General features: G+C 38.5%; 1 long non-coding RNA gene across 1 annotated transcript in view; it reads right to left on the reverse strand.

Annotated features, from left to right (window-relative positions):
• LOC116600797 overlaps positions 1-25,934 on the reverse strand; it is a 69,071-nt gene that overhangs the window by 34,034 nt on the left and 9,103 nt on the right. The window contains exons 2-3 of the long non-coding RNA XR_004289816.1: positions 17,399-17,514; positions 17,226-17,312 (exon numbers count right to left, since the gene is read on the reverse strand). This is a non-coding gene — a long non-coding RNA (uncharacterized LOC116600797). The remainder of the gene's footprint in view (positions 1-17,225; positions 17,313-17,398; positions 17,515-25,934) is intronic.

Raw genomic sequence — 25,934 nt, forward strand, 5'->3', positions numbered from 1 at the left:
GCTCTGGGTGAATTATTAGTACTAGTATTAATACTAGTACCACTGCTATTGTTGCAAATTTTCTACATTTACATAGTACAAAGGCAATAAAAATATTGACTTGGAGAAGAGTGGGGTCAAGGATGTTGGCTAGCTACTTTGTCTTTTTAGCTGAAAGAACCTTGCTCAGCTAAGAATGAGGGGTTAGGACTCTGAGTGGTTTTTCCAATAATGCCCTTCTAGCATCCTCCAGACTTTGGGGGTGAACAAACCCACACTTTGGAAGGGGAAGGGAAAGGAAGAAAAAAGAATGGGCAGGGCCCTAGCCTCGCAATCCAGCTTCCACCAAAAGGGCTGTTTTCGTCTCTTTTGTATACCTGGTCTCTGGGTAGGATTTGGTTAGCTAAAAAAAATTCCTCATCTAGAAGCTGGCAAATGATTGGACAGGATGATCCTGAGATCCCTTCCAGCTCTCATATTCTGTCAAGATTTTGTCACCTTTTCCAAACTTTCATTTGGCAGACTGTCAGGCTGTCTGAGGCACCAGGAAATTTCAAGGTGGTTACAGGGCAGAGTCAGCTTTTTAAAAACTCTGAGGAAGGCACATAGTTCTCCATCTCCATTTGTATGTGGAGATGGCCCTGCTTGTCTTCAGACTCCTCACTCCCACAGCCCGTCTGGCCCCTGCAGTTTCCTGGAGCATCTCCCTTCCTTGGGCTCCGTCCTCATCTACCCAGTCCTCCAGAGTCCCACAGCCCAAGGCTTCTGGCTCCGTTCTGTCATAAACACCCAATCCTTATCCCTCTGCTGGTGCCCATCTCCATTTGAGCTGTGACTAATGAGAAGAAAATACCTCACACCCTCCCTCCACAGGAATAGCTTCATTACTCTAAATTATAAACCTCAGAGGGAAACACTTCACTTCCCAGGTATCTTTTCTCACTGTCAAATCCCACTGCAATGCCAGCTTTCTGGTTTGTCTGCCCATAAAGCCAGCTTTGAAGTCAGAGGTCAATGTTCCTGCTATAGTCATTAGAAGACGAGATTTGGGGTCAAACAGATGCATTAGTCCTGTCTGTGTAAATCCTTCGCTGTCAATCTTGTGCAACTTCCTCAATTTTCTGTTTTTCTATGGAGGAGCTATTTCAGGTTTGTTGTAAGAAAGCGAAATTTTCCTAGGATACATCATACCTGAAACCAAACACACTTCAGGTTTGTTGTTGTCATTGTCAGCGTTATATGGCCACTCAACGCTTAGTTGAAACCTCAAGATCCAAGAAATACCACACTCCTCTATTTTAATCAAATAAGCTCAATTCTATATTTGTTACAGGGTTCTATCTTACACACACACACACACACACACACACACACACACGCACATAACACAGGTGTACCCAGAGGCCCTACTATCTTCCCAGCAATAAAGCAGTGGGAAAGGCCTTCTATCATTGCGGGTTGGTGGCCACTCATTGACCTGGTTCCTTCAGTAATCTTTTGATCCACCCAGGGGCTCTGCTGAGTCACACTCAGGTCATAAGGTGCTTTGGTGAGAATGGGCACTCCCATGCACCCTCATGGCCCCCACCATCACATGCTCTGAGGTTGGCAGAGTACTCAGAGGAACGAGCAATCACACCTTCTCTTCAGACAGGTCAATCTCTAACCTCTTTCAGCCTGGGGGAAATTTCTCTCTTTCCTCATTATTTTCTTTTGCCTTCACATTCACATTCCTCTTCCCATCCCATTTGAGGATACCCAGGACTTTATGAAATACCAGAAGTGCTACACATAACCCACTGAGAAATTGGAGAATAACACCTAGCACTGAGCATGAGGAAGTGTCTGCTTGTAAACATGTTATACTAAGCCTCTGCCATAATTAAAATCACAATCATCAGCAGCATTGCTTCCATCATCATCATTATCCCTACCCATGCCACCAAAGAAACTTTCTAGAGTCATGACACTTATCAGTCCTTAAAAGAAGACAAAGGTGAGTCAGACTTACAATAGCTTGGGAGATTCTATTATTCCTGAGAAGACAGAGAGACACATATGAGACAGACAATGCAAAATTCTAGACCTGAAATGCATTCATTTTTGACCAACACAGCCTTCTCTTGAAGACTTCCCTTGCACAGTGGTTTACAGTCTTTTCACCAAGTCAAATCTTCTTTCAATACAAAACTGTAAACTACCATGACATATGAAGGAAGGGGGAAGGAATATTATCAGGAATGACTGACTAAATCAGCTTGACACTGAAGTTTCAGCTTAAGTTTTAAAATGTTAGTGGCTTCTCCTTATGAGCTGGTAGCAGTGAACGATACATATTAATCACATTAGGCATCTTGGTGATGGGTCCTTCCCCTATTTTTAAATAAATGCTAACTTCATATAAATCTCATTTAACTAAAGGGGAGTAAAACATTTTCAAAGACAAAGGTAAGTGGAGATTATAATTGTGTCCCTGTTTGATAAGGAAATCAACAGAGACAGTTTAATATTATTTATTAATCCTGTAATAGTATCAATGCCAGACCTTTGGTGTTTACATGCCAAACCAAAGTATTCCTCTAATTCTGACTAAATAATAATCGTTTCTATGTATTAAGAGGTAACTATGTGCTATGGGCTTAGTTGCAAGATAAAATCTTTACGAACAATAGTTCAGTTAATCCTTAAATCAACTTTGAAAAAAAAATGCCACTGCATCTCAGAGTGGCTACACAACTTCTCCACAACACATAAGGAAGCGGTAAATCATAATTCAACTATTGTTTGATTGACTCTAAGATCTGTTTTTGTAACTGCTAAGTGAGACTGCCTCCCACTTCCCAAACTCTTCACCTTGATGAGAGAAGTTAAGATGTTGGTGATACCAAATTTTGTTAGTGCCAGCTACACTTCTCCCCCACCAATTTTCAACCTTCCTGTTCCCCTAATTTTCCATTTATTCCATTCAGTTCAATAAATGACAACATTTAATGGCCTTACCTAAACAGGGGTTACCTTTCAATCTTCCATCTTCTATTCCCCATATCCCATTAGCTGACAAGCATTTTTCTATGTTCCAAAAGTCCCTTTAGGTTATCCCTCTCCCCATTGGTTTAGGCACCATTCTTGTTACTTGTCATGTGAGTTGAACTACAAATCTTCCTGGACTTATGATGGGGTTACCTCCTGATAAACTCTTCAAAAATTGAAAATGTCATAAGTCAAGAATGCAGTTCATACACCTACTGGACCTACTGGACATTGGAGCTCAGGATAGCCTACTTTTAATGTGCTCAGGCACTTAACTTTAGCCTACAGTTGGGCAAAATCATTTCACACAAAGCCTATTTGATGATGAAGTGTTGAATATGTGATGTAATTTATTGAATTCCATACTGAAAATGAAAAACAGAATGGTTGTATGTGTATTGGTTGTTCATCCTCGTGATCATGTGGCAGATGGAGTTGCCGCTCACTGCCACTGTCTAGCTTCACAGAAGAGGATCATGCCCGCCCATATACTAGCTCTGGAGAATGTAAAACTCAAAATCTGAAGTATGGCTTTTATGCATATCACTTTGGCACCATTGCAAAGTCCAAAAAAAGTCATTAAATTAAGCCATTGTAAGTCAGGGACCATATGCAGTTACTACCGAAATTTCTCTGCTGGTCTTCCCTAAATTCATCTGTAAGGAAACGTTGTGAAGGACTGGAATGCATCAAACAAGTAAACAAATAGATATGTTGATGAATGCCCTCACTGGCACCTTCCCAGGTTTTTGTCTGCCTCTCATTGTCTTTGACCTATTTAAAACTCTTTAATTGTCGCTGACAGCAATATAAATGCATCCAGTCTACACATGCGCAAATGATTCTGCTCTGGTGAAGGAACGACTGACCTTTCCCTGCTCAAAACAAAACAAAACAAAAAAAGAAAAGGAAAGAAAAAAAAAAGTCAATTTTGGATCTATGTGTTCATTTCAGTAATACTTATTGAGCCATGTGTAGTACTTTGACTTCTCCTTTGAACCAGTTGTAACATCTTATCGGTTTCCTCATTAATTAAGCAGTTAAATACAATTTTTGATGTGTTCATTTCATATTTGTAGGAGAGTCATGGTTTTACCTTAAATAAAAAAAAAAAAACTTTAACATATAACACATCTTAACTTTGCTATTTATCTTAATTTGGATTTCCCAGAAAGCTGAGCCTGAGGCATGGATTTGGTTGCAAATATTTATCAGGAGGTGACCACAGAAAGCTACAATGATGATGTGGGAGAGCAAGAAAGGCAGGAAGGGAAAACCAGTCAGCGGTGTGTTATTGAGTTGGTTACCACTGCGGTCTCCAGGACTCAGTCCTGATGGGTGATATCTCAGCAACCATGTAGAATATGTACTTCTGAATGATCCGTCCAGAGGGTAAGAGATTAGGACACTTCTCTTCCAAACATTGTCTTCTATACGTTGAGTGTTGCCCTTTGGTCTGAATTCCTTTGTCCTTCTTATCTGTATTTTCCATGGCTTTAGAAAGAGTTGTAAGACAGAAAAGTGAAGAAATACTGCTGTGTGCACTGGGGGAAGTAAGCTGGCAGACATGCAGAACTGATCATCCTGGCCACACTAAAATTAGGTGGTTGAGGGGATGTGGTGCAGGGCACAAAGGCAGTTACTACACAACCGGTATGATCTATCTAAACTGAAAACTGTTATATTCTTCTTCACTTTAGAACGTTTAAGTGATTTCTCATGCCTGTAGGATAAAATCAAAACACCCACATGGCCCTTCATGCTCTGCCCTCGGCCTCCCTTTGCAGCCCTCTCCTCACACCCCAGCTTCTATCTACAATCTGATGCTTGCTGTTCCCCTGACACTACTGTGACCTGGTATATGCGTTCATGCCATTTCTTTCTCCTCTTTTCTAGCTAGCCCATCGTTAGATATCGTCAGAAGTGTTTAGTGACTGCCCACCTCCCTCTCGCCCTCCCACAAGATATGACATTTACCTACCACATTCTGCTGTGCTTCCTCTATCAGAGTATCTACTACACTGGATTCTATTTGCCTCTTTTTTCTCTCTCATTATTCTGTGAGTTCTCTGAGGGCAGAGACAGCTTTTTTTTTTTTAAATCTCTGTAACATCAATGCTCAATAGATTCTCCCCGATAGTAGATACTCAAAAACAGTTTGTTGATTTCATGAAACACCTACTTGACTCTTATCTGTACTGGTCATGACAGAGGATAAAGACTTTGCATTAGTCAGGGTAGGCCAAGTCATGCTGCAGCAACAAATAAGTGGGAAGTCTCAGTAGTTTAAAACTACCAGTGTTTATCTTCCACTAATGTACATAGCAGTTATATGTGGGCAGAGGGCCTCTGCTCACAATATTTACTCAGGAACACAGACAGTTAAGTAGACATGGTCTGGAATACTGTTCTTGAGAATTTTGCACTGGCAATTTTGTGTTCATTCTGGGAGTGACACAAATAACTTTTCTTCAAAATTCACAGGCTAGAAGTAGTCATGTATTCCCATACACCCAAAAATGGACTAAAACTACACCTGCCATGTGTCCAGGAAGAGAGAGACAGAATTATTTGGTAATCATTACAAATGACTATCACAACATTGCTACAGGTTGAGTTGTGTCTCCCTCAAGATCCATCCATTGAAATCTTAACTCCTAATACCTCAAAATATGACTTGATTTGGAAATAGGTTCATTGTAGTTGTAAATAGTTAAGATGAGGCCATACTAGAGTATGTGCAGGCCTGCAATCCAATATGACTAATGTTCTCATAAAAGGGTAAATGTGGACATAGGCATGCATAGAGGGAGAAGACCAAGTGAACAAGAAGATATCCATCTGTACACCAAGGAAAGAGGTCGGGAACAAATTTCTCCCTTGCAGCCCTCAGAAGGAACCAATTCTGGCAACACCTTGATTTTGGGCTGCTAGCCTCCAAACAAAACAAATTTAGGTAGTATAAGCTATCCAGCTCTAGCGAACTAATACAGATTTCTTGTACCAGAGGTTGGGTGTTGCTATAATAAGGGCCTAAAAAAGAGAATGTGACTTTGCGAGTGGGTAATGGGTAAGCTGAGAGAGTTTTATGAGGTACATGATAGAAAAAGTCTAGATTGCCTGGAAAAGAGAAATGGTACAAGTATATAGCTTAAAGGTAGTTTTGGTGAGGTCTCTAAAGGAAATGATAAACATGTTATTGGAAACTGATGGAAGGCAATCCTTGTTATAAAGTGGTGTAGAACTTAGCTGAATTATGTTCTAGTATTTTATGGAAAGTAGGGCTTATATATAATAAACGTGGATACTTAACTGAAAAGATTTCTCAGCAAAGTGCTCAAGTGTGGCCTGGTTTTTCCTTACTGTTTATAGTAAAACATGAAGCCGATAAGTTGAAAAAGGAATTGTTAATCAAAAACAAATTAGAACCTGAAGATTTGGAAAATCCTCAGCCTATCCATATTGGAAAAATCAAGAAAGCTTACTTTGAGGAGAATGGATGTGGCTAAATGGCTATTTCCTAAAAAAATTAGATATGTGACTCATGAATCCAATCAAACATTTCAGCAGAAACCATAAATAATGATGAAGTTATACAGAAAAGATCTATGGGAGATTCTTTTGTCTGATGTTCTAAACTCTCATGAATTGGAAAGGAGACCAGGTAACTTTTGAGAATTTTATATCAGCATAAACACTGCCAGCCTGGACTGAAAGGGACAGAGACAGGATAAGACAAAGGAAAAATGACCCCCACTACCTTCATTCCAGAAGGCTGGGTCATCTCTTTAGATGAAGAAGGTGGAGCTGCTACCCGGCAATGAGGGAGCAGGACCACCACTCCTATGGATGTGGAAAACTGAGCATTGTACAAAAAAGATTATCTTCAAGTCTTAAAACTGAATGGAATTCACTCTCCTAGGTTGTGGACTTTTCTGTGATGCTTTTTTCCTTCTGCTTTCTTCTTTTGCAATGGTAATGTTTATCCTATGCCTCTTCCATATTGAATATTCAAGTAAATAACTTGTTGTCTGATTTTACAGGTGCAGTGATGGAGTGGAGTTTTGTACCAGGGTGAATCAGACCCTCAATTTCACCCATAATTGATTTAGATGATATTTTAGACTTAGAATTAATGCTGGAATGGGTTAAGACTTTCAGGGATTTTGAGATGGACAAATGTATTTTGCATGTGAGAAAGACATGAATTTTGGGGGGTGAGAGGGTAGATTGTTATGGGTTGAATTATGTCCCTCCAAAAGTCATACATTGATGTCCTAATTCCCAGTACCTCACAATTTGCTTTTATTTAGAAATAAGATCATTGAAAACATTTTGAATAATGACATAATGTCTTAATTTGGCCCAAACCAATATCAAGGTTTTCTTCTAGGAAGCTTTGGTGATCAGGTCTTACCTGCAAGTTTTCAATTCATTTTGAGTTAATTTTTGTAAGTGGTGTAGGATAGGGGTCCAGTTTCATTTTTGGCTTGTGGTTATTCAGTTTTCCCAACATTATTTGTGTTAAAGAGGCTCTCCTTTTCCCATTGAGGGTTCTTGTCCCCTTGTCACATATTAGTTGACCATATATTCAGGGATTTATTTCTGGACTTTCTATTCTGTTCCATTGGTCTAGGTGTTTGTTATTTATACCAGTACCATACTGTTTTAATTACTATAGCTTTGTAGTATAGTTTGAAATAGGTACTTGTGATGATGCCTCAGCTTTGGTTTTGTTGTTGTTGTTGTTCTCAAAATAGTTTTGGCTATTTGGATTTTTTTTGTGGTTCCATAAGAATTTTAAGGTTGTTTTTTCTATTTCTGCAAAAAATGCCATTGTAATTTTGACAGGAATTGCACTGAATCTATAAATGGCAAATATTTTTCTTGAAAATCTCCCTTACAACATAGAGTAATCAAGGACATCTATACAGAGCAAGCAGCCTTGATCCCACAGTTATCTCAAAGCAAAAGTTTTGTTCCACGGTCACTTGCACACCTCCAAGTTCTCTTTATTGCTCTATGTTGATGTGCAAACTTGAAGGTAATGCTAAACTCAGTGGATGAGATTGTTTCTATGAATTTTCTTCTCCTCTTTTCTGTGAATTTTTCCTCTGTTGTTGTGGTACTTCCTTTTTACAGTCTGTATGTTTTTCACAGTACCTTCCTCTTTTAATCCTCCTATCCAAGATTCTTATTTTCTTCCCTGCTATTCCCTTCACTTATAGAATAATACCATTTCAATCCAAACTTCTTTTCATAATCTTTCCACATATTTGGGAAGAAATTTGTGGAAAAATTTTATGGCTCATCAAGTCATATTGAAGTCAAGATGTGTCAATCATCAAAGTCAAGCAGTATCCTTCAGACACTTAAAGAATATATGTTTGATTGCCTTCATTGATCAAGTTTAACCAGATTATTGCCACTGCTCCACTCTGGTTGAGCTAGGTAGATACAGACTATGTATTTGACAAGAGGCCTTCCCTTCAGTTTTCTTCACCCAGCGACATTTCCTGGTGGGAGATGGGTTGGGGATAGCAGTGGTGACAATAATAACATTAGTGGTGATAGTGGTGCATAACATATCCACAGAGAGTAGAATTCTTCTTGGCCGTTAGAGTTTATACTCATTTTCTTGGTAAATGCCATCCTCTGTACATTTGGGGAATAACAATTTTCCAGCCCAAGTGTGCTTATCTCCAGACTCTAGTGTTTTTTTTTTTCTTTTTCTTTTTTTTAAGATTGTATTTATTTATTTGACAGAGAGAGATCACAAATAGGCAGAGAGGTAGGCAGGGGTGGGGAAGGAGGTTCCCTGTTGAGCAGAGAGCCCGATGCAGGGCTTGATTCCAGGACCCTGAGATCAGGACCTGAGCCAAAGACAGAGGCTTAACCCACTGAGCCACCCAGGTGCCCCAGACTCTAGTGTTTTGTATGAACTTAATATTTTAGAACCTCAAAATAAGTCTGTCTGTCTATTTATCTATCACCTATCATTCTCTATGTTTAATTTTTAATTTTATGAGATAGAAAATGGTTAAGAGAAAACCTCCAATGAGAAAACAGAAGGCTCATGAAGCAGAAGAAAAACGATTTTGGTAAGGAAAATATTTCCATATTATATTTTCAAGAGGTCGACATAAACAATAGTGAGTTAAAAAATATTTTTAAAATTATGCACAGTGTCACTTGCCAGTGTTGTGTTAATTAATGCAAATGTAGAAGACTGCATCAGCTCTTGCTTGAATTCTATCAATGTACATCTGTACAGTAAATATGTTAGTGAATAACCCTAAGCCACTGTCAGAAGATTCTTTTCTCAACTGCTAAATTCTAGAAAATCATTGCCAGCATTCTAGGCATATTTTCATATGCTCAGGAAGATCCAAAAGAAGCCAATAGAAGCCTATAGAAGGGATGTGCCAGTCTCCCATTCTTAGTATGTATAAATACTATTGCCCAAGACTAGGTAGAGAATAAAAAGAAAATTCACATTAATTAAGTACCTAATGAAGGAGTGGACTTTATGCTAGTTATATGCTTCAATTTTTACAAAATAGGCATTGAGATGTCTGCTAAGGTATCCTAGTTTTTGAAAAGTGGTTAAGAACAGAATAAGTGAGAAGAGCTAAAGCAAGGATAATGTCTTTTGTCAACATTCTGTTAGTGTACCAGCTCACCATTCCATGACTGACATCTTTACCACTTTAGAAGGATTTCAATATTGGCAATACATTCTTTTTTTGAACAGGAAACAAAAAATTAATGTCTAAATATTCAAAACCTCTTCCCTCCACACACTATTAGGGAGAAATCTGTGTTTGCCAGCTTGGATCCCGAGTCTTTCTTGTAAAGAATCATGAAAAGAATTGAGGGAGAGAATAGCAAGTTACTGATAATTGCTTGGGTGATTGACGTTGGAAAAAGCGAGTGTTAGTGGCAGAAGAGAAATGAACATATCCAAAAAAAAAAAAAAAAAAAAGGACTAGAGAAAACAAAAGCCAGAGTAGACTGGGTTGTATGAGGTGGGGGAGGGGGAATTCAGTGAGCTTTCAGAAAGAACAGAGAAAGACTTAGGCCCTAACTTACATGAAGGAAACAGCTGTCAAGGTATAAGAACTTAAAAATATGATAACATTAATAATATCCTCTTTCCACATTTACAAGAGTTAAAAAATATTTAAATTGCATTTCAAATTAAATGTTGGACTAATTTTAAAATGTCATGTTTAAACTGGACCACAAGCTCCACAACACTGGACCTACTCAGTGTTTTGTGGTTACTTTGGCAATATAAATCTCACCCGTTTTTCTGTGCGGATAATGATATTCTTTCTCTGTATGTCTCTGATTTCACTGGTCAGGTCTTTGTTCCTGATCTTTGAAGATTTCATATCCTTGACCCTGATTCATTATAAAATAGGAAGAAAAAGAAATAATTACTTTTGAATTAAAATTTTAAAAACAGGGACAGCATCTGCTTTTGGCTCAGGTCATGATCTCAGGATCCTGGGAGTGAGTCCAGCATCGGGCTCCCTGCTCAGAGAGAAGCCTGCTTCTCCCTCTCCCACTTCCCCTTGTATTCCTTCTCTCACTGTATCTGTCTCTGACAAATAAATGAGTAAAATCTTAAAAAAATAAAAGATTTAAAAACATACGAAATCCCCATTCTGAACAATACTTTGAAAGATTATTGAACTTAAACTAAAGGTAAATCCATTACTGAGTTGGAATGCAGTGTAAGGAGCTCTGGAGACACTCTCTTCAATGAAACAATAGCTAATAAAAATTGTTTTAAGAAAAAAAAATATTTAAAATTTCCGGAAATTATCCTAAGGGCATGCGGCAATGAAATGTTTATTTAAGAACATTTACTAAATGTTAGTTAGAATAGTGAGAATCTGTGACTTTGGAACTATAATCAGATCCTCTCCCCTTCTCTATCCAGTTGAGTGTGGTGGAGGATCTAGTCCTGGTGGATGTAGCAAAATCACAGGGTTCTATTTGGTCCTAGTGCTCAGTCTAAAACCAAGGTTTCTCCCCTGGAGAAGCAGGACAGCAGCCTTTCTTTTCTCCCTAAGCTCCAGCTACAGAAACTCTATTCAAGTCAAGTGTGGTACAGTGGTCAAGTGTGGTACAGTGGTTTAGGGCTCCCTTGTTCCACCCAGTTCCCATTTATAGGGTGGGAGCTCTCTCCAAGATGTGGGAAGTCAAGAATAGTCAGCCCTGATTGGCTGATGTCCCAGCTCAGTCACAGGGTTACCTACCTCCTGAGTTTAGTGCCCCATGTATAGAGTAGGGGTGTCATTCTGAGAGAAACAGACCATTTTCAATGCCCTAGCTCTCCAGAATAATAATACTGAAGTTCTTTCCAAGGAGAGTCACAGTTGTTGAAGAAAGCCCCATAACTCTCTGTGGGGAGACTGATTTTATTTGGAACACAACATAGAGAAGTTCAAACCTAAAGACACTATCAAAAACAATAGCGATTTTGGTGATCAGCAATTAAAAGGAGTCTAGCAGCTCCGTGAGAACAATAAACAAAATAGCAGAAGTTTAATAGAGACCCAGGGAAGGATAACTAAGAAACTATCTTCAGGGGTCAGAGCAAACTTCAGACACAGGTCACAAAGACTTTCCCTGAAAAGAAGCCCATGCTTAATTGGATCAGACAGTGTAGTGACTTACACACTTGGACATTGGTTTTTTGTTTTTATTTTTTGTTTTTTGTTTTTTAGATTTTATTTATTTATTTGACACAGAGAGAGACAGAGAGAGCCAGCGCACAAGCAGGGGGAGTGGGAGACTCCTGGCTGAGCAGGGAGCCCAGTTTGGGTCTCGATGTGGGGCTTAATTCCAGGACCCTGGGATCACAACCTGAGCTGAAGGCAGATGCCTAACTGACAGAGCCACCCAAGCTCCCCAGCATTGTTAAAAACAATATACCAGTCAGTCAGCAATTAGTGAAGACTCACACCTGGGTGTGGTATCAATACAGGCAGACCAGCCAGAAGCTTAACAGGGATATCTGGCCAAGAAACAAATAAAGGGAGCCTGGATAGGACCATTGTCTTCCTGGGAGTGGGCAGGGCGAAAGAGTAAGTCAGGATGGTTGTGTGCATGTTCAGTGTTGCACCCTGTAAGGATAAACACATTAGGCAACACACTGTGGGGGAAACAACCTTCACAGACTCAATTCTGTCACGTTATTAAACAGATCAACAAAGGATCTAGCAAGCAACAATAACAGCTCCTGGAGTTGGGGAGTGAATAACTAAAATAACATACAATATAATTAATTAAAATGTGTACATAGGGGTGCCTGGGTGGCTCAGTGGGTCAAAGCCTCTGCCTTTGGCTCAGGTCATGATCTCAGGGTCCTGGGATGGAGCCCCGCATCGGGCTCTCTGCTCAGCAGGGAGCCTGCTTCCCCCTCTCTCTCTGCCTGCCTCTCTGCCTACTTGTGATCTCTCTCTCTCTCTTTCAAATAAATAAAAATAAAATATTAAAAAATTAAATGTGTACATAATAAAAAAGTTATCATTTTCTCATAAAAATTATAAAACATACAAGTAAATAGGAAAATATGACCAATACACAGGAAAGAAAAGCAGGCAACAGAAATAGTCTGTGACAGGGACCAGATGTCAGATTTGACAAAAACATCAAATTAGCTTTTACAAATATGTTTAAAGTACTGAAGAATACTATATTTCAATAATTAAAGAAAGGTATATGTCTCATCACAACTTGGTGAGATGGTATTGTCTTATCAAACTGAAAATATCATAGATAATTTTTTTAAAGAGCCAAATGGAAATTGTGAAGTCAAAAAGTCAAATAAATAAAATGGAAAATTCTTTAGAAGAGTTCACTAATAGATTGGAGCTAGAACAAGAGAAAATTAGAGAACCTGAAGACAGATAGAGAATATGCTACCTAAAAAATATAGAGGAAAAAAAGAATAAAGAAAAATTAATAAAGCCCCAGAGATACATGATAATTTTAGGAACATCAACATAAACCTAATAGGAGTACCAGTAGGAAAGGAGAGAAAGGAGCAACAAACATATTTGAGGAAATAAAGGCTGAAGTCTTTCAACATTTGATGAAAAACATTAATCTTCACACCAAAGAAGCTCGAAAAAATTTGAGTGGATAAATTGAAAGAAATCCACACCCAGACATTTAGTTAAAATGTTGAAAGATAAAGACAAGGACAAAATCTTGAAAATAGTAAGAGAAAAAAGATTCATCATGTATAAGTGAAGCCCAAAGAATAAGAGAGACTTCTTGAATACCAAAATGCAATTTAACATGTTAAAAGAAAAAAAACAAAAGTCAACTGAGAATCTTATATCCAGCAAAAATACCTTTCAAAAGTAAAGATGAAATAAAGACATTCCAAGATAATGAAAACTGAGAGAATTTATTGCAAGGATATCTGTCTTATAAGATATACTAAAGAAAATTGTTTAAGCTGAAAGTATTTGACTTGAAACAATAATTTGAATGTACATAAACAAAAAGTGACAATAAAGATAATTATGTAGCATAAAATGATATGTATATAATTGTATTTTGGGGCCTATAACATATAGACATGTAACATTTGATGATAACAGTTCAAAGGAGGTAGGCAGGAACATAGCTGTACTGGAGCAAGAAAATAACATCAGATAATAATTAAAATCCATAGGAATAAATAAAGAGAACCAGAAAGGGTAAATAAGAGGTTAATATAAATACACGAAAAAAATAACGCTAAATAATATAAAAATAGGGAAGGAAAGCTCTATAAGAACAAATTTCTCTATTTCACTAGAATTATATCAGTGCAAATTTTAAATCAATTTTGGTAATGAAACAGAATTGAAAGTCTAGAAATAAACTTTTCCATATATGATGAATTGATTTTTCTATAAGGGTGCTAAGATAATTCAATAGGAAAAGACTAATCTTTGCAACAAGTGGTACTGGAACAACTACATATCCATATGCAAAAGAATGTAGTTGGACCCTTTCCTCACACCATACACAAAATTAACTCAAAATGAATTATAAACATAAAAGCTAAACCATACAACTCTTAAAAGAAAACAGGAATAAATTTTTATAATCTTGGGTTAGGCAAATCATTCTTATATATAATACCATAGACACAAAGTTAGAGAAAAGGTTGATAAATTAGACTCATCAAAATAAAACAAAACTTTTGTATCTCAAAGTGCATCAAGAAAGTGCAAAGATACCACAAAGAACGGAAAAAGGTATTTGTAAGTCATCTACCTGATAAGATCATTGTCTCAGAATATATAAAATAAAAAGTTCCTTAAACTTAACAATAAAAAAGCACCTTAAGGGCACCTGGGTGGCTCAGTGGGTTAAGCCGCTGGCTTCAGCTCAGGTCATGATCTCAGGGTCCTGGGATCAAGTCCCGTATCAGGCTCTCTGCTCAGCAGGGAGCCTGCTTCCTCCTCTCTCTCTGCCTGCCTCACTGCCTACTTGTGATCTCTGTCTGTCAAATAAATAAATAAAATCTAAAAAAAAACCCAAAATGCAAAAAAAAGCCACCTTAAAAATAGACAATGAATATACAATAGACAATTCTTCAAGGAAGGCAAATGATAAACAAGAATGGTAAGAGATCCTAAACATCATTATTCTTTAGAATAATACAGATCAAGGTCACCATGAGATAACACTTCACCTACACTAGTCTGACTAAATAAAAAAGGTAGACAATTACAAGCATTGACAAGAATGTGGAGAAATTAGAACATTCATACAATTCAGTTCCACTTCTTGGTATAGGTCTATGAGGAATGAAAACAAAATGTCCACACAATGGCATTATAGCCAAAAAGTAGAAACAACCCAAATGTCAGTCAAATAATAAACAGACAACAAAATGTGGTAAAGTCATACTGTAAAATATGATTTGACTGTAAAAAGGAATGAAGTTCTAATCCACATATTGGATGAACCTTGAAAATATCATGGCAGTGGAAGAGCATGGTCATAAAAGATTACAAATTGTATGATTCCATTTGTGTGAAATATCCAGAATAGACAATTCTATAGAGACAGGAAGCAGATTAGTGCTTGGTCAGGATTAAGGGAAAATGGACACAGTGAGTGACCATTAGCAAGTACTGGCTATCTTTTGAAAGATGATGAGAGAATTTCAAAATTAAATTGTGGTGGGGTTGCCTGGGTGGTGCAGTCAGCTAAGCATCTCACTCTTGGTTTTGGCTCATGTCCTGGTCTCAGGGTCGTGAAATCTGCTTAAATCTTAAATCTGGTCATGGAGTCTGCTTAAAGTTTCTTTCTGTCTCTCCCTTCCCCTCCCCATTTCCGCTCTCTCTCAAATAAATAAATAAATCTTTAAAAAATTAGATTGTGGTGACTATGTACTTTAATTTGATGATTGCATTATATATGAATTACGTCCAAATCAAACTGTTAAAAAATTTATTAGTAAAATTCTGTCAGTAGTCAATCCAATCTTATGAAGAGATTAAATCTCAAAAACAGAAAGTGGTTGCTCAAAGCCATATAAGCAAAAAGAGGCAGAGATTAAGTTTGAAATCTAACTCCATCTTGGTCAAAAGTTACTGCTCTTTCCACATCACCAGACTGTGGACAAAAGCATAGAAATAAAAAAAATTTAGAAAAATAAGTGGGGGACTGATGCAATTTCACACTATTTGTTGAAGCAAACACAGATAAAGTTTCTCAAATGTTACATTTTAAAGGCATTTACAAGGGCACCTGGGTGGCTCAGTGGGTTAAAGCCTCTGCCTTCAGCTCAGGTCATGATCTCAGGGTCCTGGGATCGAGTCCCACGTTGGGCTCTCTGCTCAGCAGGGAGCCTGCTTCCCTTCCTCTCTCTCTGCCTCTCTCTCTGCCTGCCTCTCTCTGTGATCTCTGTCTGTCAAATAAATAAATAAATAAATAAATCTAAAAAAAAAAAAAGGCATTTACTAAACATAACTTTGTGTTGGGCCTGTTTCTGAGTATGGTAATGTAAATTCAAATAAGACATAAACTGATTTCTATGAATGTAGAGTAATGTGGAAGACACAATGCAAATATATGCCGTGATAAATATATACTCTGGGAAAATACATCAGATTTTACATGATTGGAATCATGTAAGAGGTTTTGGAGGTGACATTTGGGCTAACTCGGAGCATATACAGGTTTTTAGCTAGAGTAAAAAGATACTTTCTTTCCAGTTGTGGAGTCTTAGCCAGTTAATACATAGTACTGTTTTCTGTCTTTCCAGAGTTTGGGCTCAATTGATAAGCAGACTAGAGAATAGAAAGATGGAAATTAGAATATCGTAATTACTGCCAAAGCCATTTGGAGAATGTGATTGAAGTCTGTGTCCATGTGGTTTTGCTAAGTCTCCAACCCTAAAACTACATAAAAATTACCCAAAAAAGTTGAATCGTCTATTGTACATAACAAAACCTAAAACTAGTGTGTTAAAACAGTGATTGATTACTTCTGGTGATTCTATGGGTTGACTAAACTTTTTTTTTTTTCCATGTGGTATTTTTTGGGGTAACTCATATGGGTGCATTCACTTGGCAGAGAGGTTGGGCTGGATGTTTCAAGAGATCTCTCTAATATGTTTGAACCCTTGAGTTCTGGGAGTGGTTGTGGTACTCTGATCCCCCTCTACATGACTCCTTACGTCATGTGGTGCTTCCTTTCCACATCCCATCTTTCTCCAGCAAGGCAGGCTGGACTTCCTTACAACAGATTCCAAGAGAGAGAAATGAAAGTTACCAGGCCCTTCAAGGACTAAGCCTAAAATACATAAAGCATTACTTCCACTGCATTCCTTTGGAATAAATAAATTAGAACTCCAACCTGGATTTCAGAGGTAGGTAAGTAGATTTCACTCATTGATGAGAGAAAAAGCAAGCACATATGGGAAGAGGAGGAAGCATTGGTAACTTTTTTTTTTTCTTTTAAAGGGAGATCCAGGGACGCCTGAGTGGCTCAGTTGGTTAAGCGGCTGCCTTTGGCTCAGGTCATGATCTCAGCGTCCTGGGATCGAGTCCCACATCGGGCTCCTTGCTCAGCAGGAAGCCTGCTTCTCCCTCTGCCTCTGTCTGCCACTCTTGTCTGCCTGTGCTCATTCTCTCTGACAAAAAAAAAAAAAAAAAAAAGGGGAGATCCAAAACAGACTTACATACCTACTCATGGGTGTAGCTGAAGAACATCAGGCTTCTCTGGTCCAGGGATTCTGATTGCATGGCAGAGAGCAGACAGACAAGTAGATTCTGTAGACAGGTGGATTCAAAAGAGAAGATGAAAAAAGAGAAAAGACACTGCTCCAAGAACTCCCAATTCCTTCTCCCAAACTCACCAATCACATGAGTTCTTCTTCCCTGGGGCAAGTATGAGTAAGAGAGTGGAGAGGAGCCGAGAGTGTTTCTCAGGTAGAGCCCCCTCCATATGAAAGATGAAGGAAGAAATGGTCCACTGTAACACGAGGCAAAGTCATGCAAAACAAAATAGTAAGTGGTACATGAACTCTACAACTTCACATTAGTCACATGCCCTGGAAAAGTACTGGGAGGTTGCTGTCCCAGACAATAGAAAAAACAATTTTCTTTTTTTTCCTGAGATAATTTCAGCAGCATCTCTGCTACCTCGCCTAATTCCTGGTGGAGATATTTGAGAGATGTCTGCTTTTTTTCTTCTAAAATGTTTAAGTACTTGTAAGTTTGAGTACATGCTTATGGAGCCTGAGGAAGGTTATTTGAATGACAGATGGGATAGAGCCCCTGTTGTAGAGGGCATATATCAATTAAAGATACAGAAAGCCCTAGAGTCATGACCAGGTCAGGTCATAACGTCTAGGCTCCTCCCACCATGCTGTATGATTCCACCACCTAATTAATGAGGCAGATTCTGGAATCTGTTGATGATCATTCTTAATGAGTACATACAGTAGGGCAGGATGCTTCTATTTAGATATGCTAATGAATGTAATTATAATTTTATTCCATCTTCTCTCCAAAGCAATTGAGGTTTCAAAACCTGGAAAAAATAATGATAGACGAGGAGTGTTAGAAATAAGCCTTTTCCCTGAAATAATTCACCTGCAACGGGAACCCTCATGCTAAATAAATAAATAACACCTAAAAATCACCATTTGATGGAGAATAGAGACGGCTTCTTGCCCTCATTTTGGAATCCCGCAGAGCCTAGAGCACTCTATGCTCAAGGACTCTCAAAGTTGTTTGTTCTTTTTTTGTTTGTTATTTCTTCCTTTGGGTTTATTTTTAATGGTTGCTGGTTATAAGAACAAAGAATGTTAGCAGTGGTTTAGGATATAAAGATAACATATCCGGCTGTGTGAGTAAGTACCTGAAGTTGGAGGTTATAAAAACAGAAGTTGACATAAAGGGTGGATTCAGATTTTGTGGACTCCAACATTTTTATAATCTGGGGTACCCTCTTTAAGAGAAAGAATTCAAATTTAGAGTATAAATTTAGGTACTGGGCCTTAGAAGGGGTCCACGTAATTTGGGGAAACTTAAAGCTTAAGTGTCATTGGTTTCATTTCAAGTGTCATTAATTTACCTTGTTAAAAACTGTTAATTTACCTCTTGTTAAAAACTACAGATGCCCTGATTATTTATATTAAGTTTTGGGTAAACATGATGCAGGACATTTCTTGTCATTAGTACACATGTTTTATAGCAGATGAAAAGATTATGGAGGATATACTGGGGTTAGGGGTATATTAGCTTGCAAGGGCTGCCGTAACAGAATACTTAAAACTGGGCAGCTTAAACAACAGAAGTCTATTGCTCACAGCTCTACAGGCCAGGAGTCCAAGATCAGGGCATTGACAGAACTGATTCCTTGAGGGCTGGGAGGGAACACCTTTTCCTTGCTTCTTGACTAGTTCTGGGTTTCCTGAAGCCTTCCTTGGCTTATAGAGGCCTCCTCCTGATCTCTGCCTTCACCTTCCCATAATGTTCTCCCTGTGCCCTTGTCTGTCTCTGTTCTAACTCCCCCACTCTTTAGGGACACAGTTATATTGGATTAGGACCCACCCCAATAACCTCGTCTTAACTTGATTCTCTGCAAAGACTCAATTTCCAAATAAGGTCACATTTATAGAGAACTGGGAGTTAGGACTTTAACATTGTGGTGACAGGGGACATGCCATTAATATATGAATTATCATATGAAATTCAGTGTCCTCGGGTGAAAATGCTCTGACATTTTCACCCAATGACATGGTCCTTATATCCTTCCTATTTTAATAGGTGGAAATATGCTCAGAAAATGATAGAATATGTCATTTTATCAACATAAAACCAACTTGTAAAAGAAATCTAAGTAAATTCCTTCCATTCTGCCTAGAGAACTAAGGATACTTCAAAATACTATGGACACCTGATCTTAGAGACAATGTTTCTAGCCCACCTTTTTGTCTGTTTGCTCTCCAGATCCACACTCACCTGTCCCTTCTGTCTTCTGCCTGGAAAGGCTGAGTTCATAGACTACATTAACTAGGCTCAAGTTCTATGACTTCAAACTGAGGTCAGCTTGTGGGGCCCTCCAGGTGGAGATAAGAAAGAAGCAAGAGGGAGAGATCTGGAGATGTATCTCCCCACATCCTTGCTGTGAACTCACTTCTGGCTTTATCTCTCAAATGAAGTCTGTTTTTCTCAAGGCCTCTGACTGCACAGCTTTCCTTTCAGAGACTGGGACTTCTCCTCCCCTTTGGACCATGGGTGATAATAGCTCAGCTTGTACTAAATCCTGGATGCTCTTTGCCCTGTGTTCCCTTACATCCACATGCTTGTTAGAAAAAAAAAATCCTTATAGAATTATTATCTTCTAATAAAATATATCTGATTTGTATTAGGACCCTGACTGATACCTCCCCAATCCCCATTCTCCTCCATCTTTCAAGTGCAAGGACTTGAAACTTAGCTTGGACTAAGACTTGGACTTAGCTCTATTTATCTAGGAAATCCTACTTTATTGTTTTTATATAAACAATGATATATACCAGCCTGACTCCCCTACGAGGTTAAGAGGAACCAACTATCAAGTTAGATACTATAGGGGCATTATTAGTAACAATGGTATCCAACCCTTCAAGTAGAATTCATATACACACTTTTAATGACTACATCTAGAATTTGTTTAAATCTGTCCTCTCCCCTGCCCCTAACAATTAACCTCTAAAAGCCAGTGGTGTTTAAGTTCATTTCAGGACAATAGGTCTTCCCTATATGGTACATTGTCCTAAAACAGTAAATGAAAAAACATAATTCTAGAGAGAAAAAGGTGCAACCTTAGGAGACATTAATTTTATTCTGTATGCTTAATTGTGCAAGAAATACTACTTTACAAGTCATGAGACATTTGTCCTCAGAGAGACTGCCATGGCTCCCACAGTCCTGGAAGCTCTGTTTTACCTACTTTAGGTTGGAAACCCTGAAATCCTTCGGTGAAGCTTCCTCTGCTCCCACATGCTGAGACATTTGATAGAAATGATAAATCATTTTCTTTCTGAAATCCTTCTTACTATCAAGCTATGTGGAAGCTCTATGCCATCTTCTTCCTCTCTCCCCATTTGAATTTCTAACCTTAAGCCAAGGGGAAATCTCCTTCCTCTCTATGTGTGGTTTTTTTTTTTTAGATTTTATTTATTTATTTGACAGACAGAGATTACAAGTAGGCAGAGAGGCAGGCAGAGAGAGAGGAGGAAGCAGGCTCCCTCCTGAGCAGAGAGCCTGATGTGGGGCTCGATCCCAAGACGCTGAGATCATGACCTGAGCAGAAGGCAGAGGCTTTAACCCACTGAGCCACCCAGGCGCTCCCCTCTCTGTGTTTTTTACTAAGACATCTTATCTGCAGTGGAGACCTCTTTCTTCAGCTGTTGACAAATCTGCTCAAGTCCCCAAAAGTCTTAGCAGAGTGGGCAGAAAAGCCACAGAGAATTAGGTCTTCACCTTTGATCACAGTGAGCAAAGGAACAAGGAGGAAATAAAGGGTGAAAAAGTCCCCCACAGCGATTAGCATTTCAAAATATTATCCTACCATAATATCATATTTGAGTTGGGGAGATAAGCATGTGGCAGTGATGAGGAAATGAAGCAGGAATTTGGAGCAAGTGAGATTAGGACTGGGTTAAGATGTAGCTGTAGGCAGAGAAGGTGGGGTAGTTGAAAATCCCAGGCCTAATGAGACTCATGTTATCTCTAGGCTTTTTAAATAGTTGTTTCTATAGGGACTGACTTTAGATAAACAAGGACTTTCCTAAGGAGAGGCATGACCACACACAAGCTGGAGAACCCAATGTGATTGTGTCACCCTTTCATGATCATTTATTAACTGGGTGGGAACCCATGATATAACTCATCAGTTTACCCAGAGCTGCCCCATCAGGAAGTCAGCTACCCACCTGCCAAAAGCATGTGTGGAAAATGTATGGCTAGATACTACTGGAGAAATCCCCTACGTTGCATACAGTATGTCTGTATGTTTTTCTTATCTGCATCTGTATGACATATTTGCCCTTCGTATTGCTTTCTACTCTTTCTGCTTCTGCCTAGCTCTCCCGAATTATCTAAAGTTTGCAGCTCGGTGGTTCCTGTATCATTTCTTTTACTTACCAAAAGTGCACATTCACCCAATGGGACCTACCTCAGCTCCTCCTTTTATTCAGTAGCCCAAGAATTCAGCATTTCTAGATCAGTGATTCTCAGACCTGAGTGTGCATTAGAATTACCTGGAGGGCTTATTCACACAGATTGGTAGACCCCATCCCTAGAATTTCTGATTCATGGGGTCTGGGGAGAAACTCGAGAATGTTCATGTTCATTTCTAACACAGTCCCAGGTGATACTGGTCTAGTAATGCCAGAGTACAAATGCTTACATTTTGAAATGGGACCCTTAGACTTGCTCTCCTAAAAGCAAAGTATTTCAATGACAAAGGGATCCTTCCATTTTTTTCTGTCCAAAGTGATTATTATTATTTTTTTTTCCCAACCTGTATGCTCTGTTACAAAGTCAGTTGGAAGAATGTAAGAATTTTATTCTCTAGACTCACTTTCAGGTGAGGCCTATACAGGACAATGTGAATTATTTATCTACTAAATATTTAGTAAATACCTACTTTCCATAGTAGGTATTATGAGTATATGAGTATGAGACATACTGTGTCTTATATGAAGGAGATAATACTGTATAATCAAAAGCATGCAGCTTTTGGAGTCCCAAAGTCTAGGAGAAGCCTGTCTCTGCTACAAAGGATGCTATATATGGCTTCCCAGGCTTTGCACTGTAAAACTCAGGGCCACTGTGTCATCTTCACTCAGCTAGAGCTACATTTCCAAGAATTCTGTTCCTTGTATGATTCTGGTCAGAGTTGTTCACAAGAAGAATTTGTGCAAGATAGAAGCAGCAGCCATTGGACTTGTTGCCCTGCCCCTTGTAGGGCAACATGCACTGTAGTAGCCTGTGCATATTATCACTGATCTCATGGCTCATTTCTTAGGAATAGGCAGCAGCCAGGCCATAGCTCCTCCAGTTCAGCTTCTCTGAGACCTAGGCCAGGTATAAGTATATCCAAAGGTGAATGGCACTGGCTTCCCCTGCATATTGCCCAATTTACTGGGGTTAGGAGCAGCAAGACACAGATATGCATTCCAATTTGTCCCTGTGGCATCCATTTTTTACTTGGCCTTTCAGTTTGTTCTTTATATAATATTGTCTTAGCACTTGTAGCCCTGGCCACCTACAATTATTTTCATCCCACCCTAGACAAAAAGCTACGTCCTATAGACTCTTGATCAGCTCTCATAGTTACATAAGACCTAATCTCCACCATAAATCCCTTATTCTACATCACTGTTAGTGGTTCTGCTTCTCTATCAAATCTTGACTGATAAAGGCATCATTTACATGGTACTCTTTGGGGTTTTGCTATGTACAACCGAACAATTATATTTATTAGCCCTGTTTTAATACTTATGATCTAAATGACCTTGGTGAACCTATGGAACTTTACTTAATTTCAGTTTGCTCATATGTAAACTGGAAATAGGAATAAGTAATTCAAAGTATTATTCTGAGGGTTAAGTGAGCTAGCATATGCAAAATGTCCTGACCATTCTTACTCAATATAATAATCCCATTCCTCACTGTTATTCTCTACATCATTATTGTGCTTCAATTTCTACATATCACTTACCTCTCTCCAAATAGTCTTACTTACTTATTTTTCACATGTTTTTGACCTATGTTCCTCCACTAGGATATACACTGTGTAGGGAATGTGCTTTTTCTACCTTGTTTACTGTTGTAGTCCCAGTGCTTGGTCCCAGAACGTGCTTTGGTACTCACTATTATGATGGATGGCCAGAGCAGAGAAAGTGGGGGGATATACATGGATGGATGACTGAATTAATTAATGACTAAAATGCCTAGAAGAGTGGTTAGTTCCTAGAAGAGTGGTTAGTTCATGGTAAGAATTCATTGTTCAAGGGTTTTAAGTATTTGTAAACTAATAATGGAAATGTGTCCACCATTAGCCACAATATCCAATACATTGAGATATACGCCATAAAAATGGCAGCATATAATTTGAGAACGCAGGAAGTCAAATTTAGTTAAGTAATAAGCCAAAAATTAATGCATAAAAAGACAGTTCATAGGGGGGACCTTAAATTATGGATAAAATTTTAACTGGAGAAGGTTAGATGAGAGTGTAGAAAAAACCCAGGTGTTTAGCAAAGCATAAGATATGTTGGAACAGTAAATGGCCTTTTTGCCTAGAATATAAAGTTAGTGACAAGAAACTTATAGAAGGCAAATAGGACAAATAGGAAGGGAAATGAGGACTAAATCATGGAAGTCTTTTAATTGCTCTCTAATTATTTAAACTTCATTTTGTGAAACAGTATTTTACTGAATGTGCCCACAGAGCACTAGCACTAGCTATTCAAGATGCTCTAGGAAAAAAAAAAAAAAAGTTTTCCTGGTCAAGTACCATGTTCTTCAACTTCCTGTTGGAGTACTACCAGTACATTAACATGTTTAAGGCTCAGGGAAGTCCTGCAGTAAAGAAACCTACTTAAGTTTTGTTAAAATGGTGGTTCCCATATTTATTGGTAGAAAATTGTCCATGCAAAATGCACATTGATATTTTAGTGGAATTAGCATCCAGTGGATAAATGTTAAATTCTCTACCATGTTCCCATGGTAGTTGTCAGAAAAATACAAGGATGAATATCATACATTGCCTACCACAAGGAACACGGTGCTATGCAGTGAATAAAGCAAACGGTTTATGGCATGATTTAGAGTTGGAGAATAATATATATAATCAGAATAAGACCATAGACCTACTCGTCTTGAGATGGTAGATAATAAACCCAAATATTAGGGGAGTAAATACAGAGAAACCAATTATAAAACTTCTGTAATTGTCCAAAAAGGAGGCAATACAACTTTGGACTAGGGGTTAACAGTTGAATGTGCTCCTTCTTCTCTTTCCCCCACTCATTGAGATGTGGGCCAGGCTCAGCTAGAAATCCCATCAGACCCAGAGGCCAGGTGGGGCTACATTGTGGGAAATTCTCCAGTTTTGAGGGCTTTTGTCAGAAGGTCAGAGCTGGGAGAATGAATGCAAACTGTACAATCAAATAAGAGAAGACCTCAATGGAAGATGAGATGATGCAAAATAAGAAATGGGTCGAGGAATGAGGAATGAGAAGTCACTAAAAGGGTAAGTGGTAGATGGTCTCAGGGAGCCCAAGAGATGCACAGATGTCATGAGGACTGCAGTTCAGCTTTTTGGCCAAAGCCAGGTAAATTTAAAGGTACAAATGGTAGGAAACAGAGGTTAAAGGCATTGGAGAGGGAGCATCCTTGTAATATGGAGGCAGATTAGGATGGACACAGGTACAGTCTTATGAAGAATATAGGCTCTTGGCAGGTGGACTGATGGATAATTTGTATTCATTGTTCTTTTCTTTAGGGAAAGATAGAAATTTTGCTAAATGGTTATGGAAATGGAGCTGAATATGGAAAGTTGTCTGGGCTTTCTGGCAGTGTAGAAACTAGGCCTCTGAGAAGAAAAGCACCCCATTTCTCTATATTTAGTTAAGGTCCCAGTGGCTATACATACATGTTATCCACAAGCAACGAACTTCAGCTTTTATTAATGGTGACATCCCTGAAGGTGTTGTGTATTTCTCTGAACCCACAGATTCTGGTTCAGTACTAATATGGAGTATGAATTCAATAAATACTCAGTGAGTGAATAAAAGAGGAAAGGAAAAAAAGAAGGGAGGAAAGAAGGATGGGTGAGCCCACCTAAGTTCAAAAAAAAAAAAAAAGATTATTTAACATCATGAGAGTCTCTGATGAAACCTAAGTACATTATGAAAAAGCCTAATGACATGGACATGGTCCAACAAATTTTCCCTGACTTTTTGAGGCATCAAATTAAAACCAGTGTATCTCTCCAATGCCTTCTGATTCTTCACCTTTATCAATATAGTGTTAAGAAAATGCAGTTTGGTATTTGCCTGAGTGAGTCAGTTTTCAAAGATTACTGTCCTGTGTATTTGCTGTGAATGGTAGGAGCCCTTTGAGCATGCACAGTAAGGCACACCTATTTAGAAACACAAATAATCAGAAAATGGAGCAAAGTAGAAGGGGTGTTTTCATCTGATAAGTTGAAGAGTGTTGAGAAAAGGATGGGTATTTGGGATCTAAAATTAGTGCATGATACTTTTACAGTTCAAAATTTTGTCTATATAGACACCGCAAAGGTGTCCTTCCAGCAATCAGATTTTAAAAGGAAAAAGAAAAGCAGTTCCTATTTGCCATTAACATTTGCCTAATGGATAGTGTCAG

This window comes from Mustela erminea, chromosome 1, assembly GCF_009829155.1.
Source record: "Mustela erminea isolate mMusErm1 chromosome 1, mMusErm1.Pri, whole genome shotgun sequence".
Taxonomy (NCBI): Eukaryota; Metazoa; Chordata; class Mammalia; order Carnivora; family Mustelidae; genus Mustela; species Mustela erminea.